Raw genomic sequence first — 6,945 nt, 5'->3', positions numbered from 1 at the left:
CTGTGACAAACTCCAATAAATAATTTCAGTTTACTTTTCCTTACTTTTCTAGCACAGAATAGATATGTTCTCAGACAATACTGTAGCATAGCAACTTCTCATTCAAACTGAAAATTATAGGGAAAGTGGCTTGAAAATTGTACTGTAATGGATTTCTTTTCAAAGTAAACTGTAGAGCTCTCCTTTTCAAATTGTGCTTTGGTGAAATTTCCTTCAGGTTTGCTCTTCTCTACATTTCATTTACTTAGTTTCTTTTTAAGTTAGATCACTGAAATGCCATATCCGTCACAAGAGTACCGTACATTCTTCACAAATTTTCATTCAAAACCTGCCACTATTTCTATAAAACAGATGAGCTCATAATAATACTGAAACAAATCTATCTTTCTGTTAATTCTTCTCATGGTTTCTATGATGTGGCTTAGAAATGAGATGCATCATGACAGTTCATTTGTTTCTGCTCTGCATACGAAAGTCAAAGCTTACAAAAGTGCCTAAAAGCTAACTTCATAGGATAGAAATATTGTAGAACTAGAGCTAAGTGTATCACCCAGAAATTGGGTCTTTGGTTTCATCCTTTTGTGTAGACTTGTCCAAGGTTAAACAGAAGATAAAACAATATTAGGCTATATGTAAAGATGGTAAAACTTGCCAAGTACCTGCAACTACCGTCTAAAAAGCTGAGCTATCAGAATAGTGAGGAAGAAAGGAGGACAAGATACAAAAGAAAACGTATCCTCCCAGAAAGAACAGGACTGTGGATGCAAAACTGTCTATGCATTTTAATATGGCCATAAGCAAAGCTCTGGTATGTCAAATACAATAGAAAGAAGGGACTACTGCTGCTTCCTAGAAAACAAAGTGGGGTTTGTTCATCTTTTGAGTAAGTTGTGTTTGTGTGGTTCATGACAGGGCATGTTATTTGGGGGAGGGAAAAAAATCTTTCTCAGTGAGTTGCAGTCTCCTTTGCTGGAAGAAGGCTGGAGCAGAGGGGTTGGCTTCTATGGTGCCACCAGTGTCACCAAGCAGGTAAACCAGAAGCTTCTACCTGCTGTATTCCCTAGTTGAAATGTCCCAGGGTTTAATGCACGTTATGGTGCATTTGCACCAGAGGCGCTAGGCTGGGCACTGGATGCAACTTTTTAGTTCCCTTCTAGTGTCTGCCTCATCCCCCCTGCAGAGGGGGAGGGTATTATGCAGTATTTGGGCTAGTGAGAGTGCTGCACGGACAGATTCCCTGCTCTTGATCTAAGCTAGCCATCCCAGCACAATCCTGCAGTGGGCAGGAAGGACATACTTGTGTAGGTAAATGTCTGCCACTGTTTGTCATTGAAATATGCGAGTAGCAGACTGAAGTTTATCCGCTATGACTGAAGTTTTATCATAGCTTAACACTAGACTAATTTTTATTGTTACTGTTGCTAAATAATGGTGGTCATATATAGATATGAGCCCTACAGGCTAAAATCAGTTTGAATTAACATTTTGATTATTTCAGTACATTTGTATTTTTAAGAAGTTGTTAGGGTTTGTTAAGCAATGGTGTGACAGGTTGACCTTTCATGATGGATTTGAGGATGGATTCCAGGGGAGAAATCATGCCTTCATTGGAAAGCTATATCAAAGAAATGGAAAGCTTCAGGTTAAGGGTCAGTTTTTGACTTCCTAACCTGTGAGGGAAAACTTAATATAATTTTAAACATTTTGTTTCGGAAATAACTTGTAAAATACTCCTGGGAGACTTGCATTTGGACAGTTATATCCTAAAAGGCAAAAATAGAAATGAACACAAACTTAACAAATTGCAGGAGTTGCTCATGTGCAGGCTGATCACAGGCAATGGCTTTCAGGATAAGGCTTTAGGGCATGTTAGAAAAAGACAACGTATCACTTCAAAAATAACCTAAAAGGAATAATTCACTACAATTGAATGCTTCTCAAGTTGAAACAAAGGACCTAATTTCTTATTTCTGTTGCTTATATAAAAGCTGAAATCATATTTAGCCCTAATTCACAGCAATCACAATAGCGTGCCACTTTATACTTTGCAGTTCAGTTTCACGACACTTGAAAACTTTGTTCTAATTTCTGCCTTGCAGAATTATAAAAAGGTTTTATTTGTTATAGCTCTCATTCTAGCCGCAGGTGAAACAATGCCCTTTAGACTAAGAGCAAGGATGAGATGTAATTTCTGAAAAGGTTCTTATTTTACAGTGGCATTTGGGGTGTTCACAGTATTTCTGGGTGTTCAGGATAGAAAAATAAGGAAACAACAAACCAAGATCACTTACTTTTCACAGTAGAAGTTTTTTGCGTAATGTATGACTTCCTAGCTTTGCCTTCCAAGTGCAAGACAGATACTTTCAAAAGCTCTTCAAATGCATTGATGTGACTTTAAAATGAAGTTGTGGAAACCAAAGGACAATCATTCAGACACTATTCTAGAGAGATCAGTTGACAAAGAAAAATGCAAAAATGTTGTACTCCTGTAAATCCAAAATCAATCAGACAACAGAGGTTAGTAGTGTCAAATTAGAGAGATAGAAGGATGAACTGGTTCTGACCAAGGAGTCATTCCATAATGGATAACTATAGGCAACTGTTTTAATCATAAAATAATGTGCCATCACTAACAGGTTAACATTTGAGGGGGGTTTCATTGTAATGCCTGTTTGGAATGACAGTCGTTCTGATATAATTTTACACTACATTTTCAGAGGCGTAAGTATCTGCAGGTGTAACGGGGCAGTGGAGAACCGGGGCCTCTTTCATCCTTAGGTGATAAGCGTATATGGTTCCTGCACTCTTCTGCTCTGAGAAGGAGCCTGCATAGTTCAAATATCAAAGGGCCAGTGCTCTGCTCTGTTCAGAGGAGGTCATTCTGAGCCTCACTTGTGTCTAAAGAGTAACGATGGATATTAAGAAAATAAAAGATAAATATACATATGTGGGTGGGAAAAAGAAAGAAAGTGGCATAAACCAAAGTCCCAACTGAAAAGGCTTTAAAGCCCTAATTTCTGGTTTCCTGCTCACCACCCTGGCCACAGGCTGCGTCCCACAGTTGCAGAGTGGCAGTTACACAACAAGAACCACAAAAGGTGACAACATAGTGGCAGTGTTGTGCTGGCTGGGGTGTCCACATGTGGTAACACCGAGCACCCGCTTTGCATGGTTTCGCACCAGATACTTGTGTTTTGGGAAAGAGCAGGGGGAGGGAAGGGAGATGCAACCGTATGTTTTCTGTGTTAATATGTGTACCACTCAAAAGAAATGATGGACGCTGGGCAGGAGTTGAGATTGCATCCACATCATTCAGCGTGTCAAACTATTTCTCTGAAAAGGACATTTTGGACTATGTTGTCCAGAAGTCAGGCATTGTCAGGCATCCGCAGGCCTTGTTTGAGAGCTCTGCAGATCTCATTTTGAACATGTTCGTTTTAAATAAGAAAGTGAGTAAATTCCTATATTTAGCAGCTGACTAGGCCCTCTGCTTGCCATGTATTTATTCATATGCCTAATTATATTCCAATAATTACTTCCTTTACAATTATTGGAAGTACTCATGTAATAAAGTTAGCATATGTGCATCTTCAAGAGTAGGGCTTAAATATCGCTAAATTGTTCATTTCTCTTCCCAACTGTTCCCTCATTATTCAAGCTAAATAATATGAATGAGTAAAAAAAAAAACCCAAAAGTAGTCAAGAAATCAAGTTTTACAACAGGAATCACACCAGTTACTGCTTTATAGAGGAGGAAAAGGAAGGGGGAGGTGGGAGAGGAGGAGGAAGGAAACAGCTGCTGATCCAAAACCCTATAACCGTAGTGCTGTCACTGCCAGTGTTTGTTTCTTTCCAAATGTGCCTTTTCTGATTTTGACAAATGCAAATCTTGAAACAGGTTTTAGAAAAACAGGGTGGTTGTGTTTTCCCTTTAAAGAAAAGAGATCTTATTTTTTTTAGAAGTTCTAGAACTACAGCTTTCAGGAAACTAAATTATTTGCAGCAACTAGTGAAAAAAACCCAACTTTAAAAGGTACTTTCTGTTGCCTCTGTCCTGTTTCTTGTTATTCCTTAGAAATGTATAAGCATCCTCTCTGTTTAGATCCACTTTTATTTCCACTAGTAGTTTGTGGAAAAATATTTGGTTTTTCTACAGTTAAAAACTACATTTCTGAGCTACAGATTTTAAAATAAAGTTATTTTTTATACCTTTGAACAATGAACTTCCATTCTGCATAATGTATTTTTGAGTGCTATAAAGTTTAAAAGCATCAAATATGCAGTGTGTGGAAAAGCAGTAAGTTACAAGTAAGTGGAACTGTGCTGCTTAAAGTACAGATTCTTTCTGTTGAATGCAGTTTCTGAATGTTATGGATTATGATGAAACGCTGTGTTGGATATTATGGGTTAGAACGAGAAGTACGTTGACTACATAACACAGTGGAACTTCAACGGTTAAGTGCCATCCTAGTCTTAGAAAAAGCATAGAGCCCTGTCTGCTTATGTAGAGATTAACAATCTGTGCTGAGAACTGCCTTCTATTGTGGTGACAGAGGCTGATCCATTGGAAGGTTATTGCTCAACCAGGAGTCTGCACTCATCTGCACAGTTCATAAGTATGGTAATATGGAACTGCCAAGAATTTTATAGCTATGAATGTGCATTCATATAAATAACACCTGAGGTTATGTCTCTCTAATGAAGGCATGTGGAGACAAGGCACACAAATATTTAGGTGTTGGCTTACTGTAGTCATGCAGCTTCTTTAACACGGAAGAGACACGTCTTTTCATACAATATTTTAGAAGTGCTTTTCTTCTGAGGCACTATGCGAATAAGAAAAAAACAAGTAAGTGCACAGGGGTAGCCCAAGTTCTCATCATGAAATAGGAGATGAGAAGACAGTAGAGCTGAGCTATGAAAAACTATAGAGAATCAGAAAATTGGTGTTGCTTGAAAAATGGCTCCTTTTTACTGATGTCATTGCTGGAAGATGAGCAGGGGCCTGAGAAAATTGGAGATTTTCATGGATTCCTGCTTTCTAAGAGGATTTTGATGCTGCCAGTTGAATTGTAACAATGAGGCAGTTGCTACCAGCAGCCTGCTTCAAAAGAGTGCGTGCATTTGGCATTATTTATACTAGGGAGACTTACAGCTTGGCTGGTAATTTGGGGGGTGAGGGGAGGAGGAGATATTTGTAACCTTCTGAAGGGCAGACGTGACTTCTGGGTTCATGATGCTTCTTCAGTTCCTGAGGTCACAACTTGATAAGACTGGGGATAAGGAACAGATAGCAGCCTGCCGTTTTTAGGCTCTGGTTTGGCAATTACACATGTTCCAACAGCACATAAGTGCATAATGATGAGCATGGAAGTAAAGATTCTCTGTGTGTGTGTTCATCCTGTTTGCTCAGTGCATCATCAGTTGATTCATTATTTTCTTAATTGTGAGTTTTATATGGATTTACTGTTCTTGAGATTTGAAGAAGTACATGTATGAAATTGCTGAACTCCCCCAAAATGGAGTTTTAACTGTCGTTTATCATCATGGTACCAGAGGAATAAAGGGGAGCACATTTGAGAACAGTTTGAAATAGGGTGCTTGGGAGAATTATAGAAACTAAGCTGACTTCTAAGCCAGGAACATGGTAGGAATTGTAATGATAACAGTATTAGCGGATACATGGAAAATGGAGTTTGCAAAGGGACATCACGCCTCTTGGAATTCTTTCAAGCAGGCAACGAGCCTGTAGATAAAAAGATGAGTCAGTTGTCACAACCTCCTTGGATTTTTCAAGTTGCTTTTGAGCCCTTGAGAACTTAAACTGGTATGCAATAAAGAGAAGATCCTTTTGTAGATTAAGAGCTGCCTGAAGAAAATGAGAGGAATACATATTTTTCACAGAAAGAGATCAGAGGGGTGTATGCTGTTTGCCGTGTTTAAAGACCTAAGAAGGGATGTGAGTATTAGGGAGATAGTGTTTGCTGCCTCTATAAAATTATTTGCAGGTCAAAACTAATGCTGGCTCTAAAGAAAAGTTTTGCTATATAAATGACTGAGAAATAAAATAACAAGACTAAGGTCCATACTGTAAAAAGCAATATGCTTGAACTAAAAAATGGACTCTCAATTAATTTGTTCCATTCAGGATCTTGGTCTTCCTGTGGGAAGCTCGCTGTCATCTCAGTGTTCAGCAGCAGTCAAAAAGGGAATTAGAAAATTAGGAATTACAAATGGAATACCGTACGAAACAGAGTGCATAATTATGCTACTGCTGTAAGTCCATGTCTTTGCTGCATCTTGAATGTTGTGTGGTGTTCTGACAGTTCTATCTCAAAAGGCATATAGTGAAATGATAAAAGTGCAAAGAATACCCAAAGTGTTTAGAAACATAATGATTTCTGTTTGAGATATGAATCGGACAAGGAGTCTTCTGTGTGAAAACAGATGATTGAAGTGGGGTATAACAGAAGTTTATAAAATCATGAATAAGACGACTAAGGAATGTTCATTCACTTATGATCATATAATACAGTGGGCACACAGTGAAGTTATTAGGCAGGGGAGTTTGAAGCAGAAAGTCCCTTTTCACACAGTGCACAATTTAATTACATATCTTGTTTCTGTAGTTGCTGTAGAGGCCAATAATATAATTATAAGCATAAATTCTATAAATTAGAAATTGTCAATAAATATGGTAGTCTGAATGAACCCATAGACAAAGCCTGTAATCTGCGGGGTACCAGCAGGTAAGAGTAAGAGAAGGAGCACTTTGTTACACACTCTTTCAGGTGACTCCTACTGACAACTGTTAGGCAGGGTATTGAGCTAGTTGAACTTCTTTTCTGAGTCAGTATACCTGTTATTTCATAAAATTATAATTTTATAATTATAATTGTTGGGGAAGGAGGGGAATTGCAGTGGCTGAAAATCTGCCAGGGTCCT

The sequence above is a fragment of the Nipponia nippon genome, unplaced genomic scaffold, assembly GCF_047370975.1.
Source record: "Nipponia nippon isolate SJK-2023a ecotype South Korea unplaced genomic scaffold, ASM4737097v1 scaffold_5, whole genome shotgun sequence".
NCBI lineage: Eukaryota > Metazoa > Chordata > Aves > Pelecaniformes > Threskiornithidae > Nipponia > Nipponia nippon.
Note: the sequence above shows the minus strand (reverse complement) of the source record.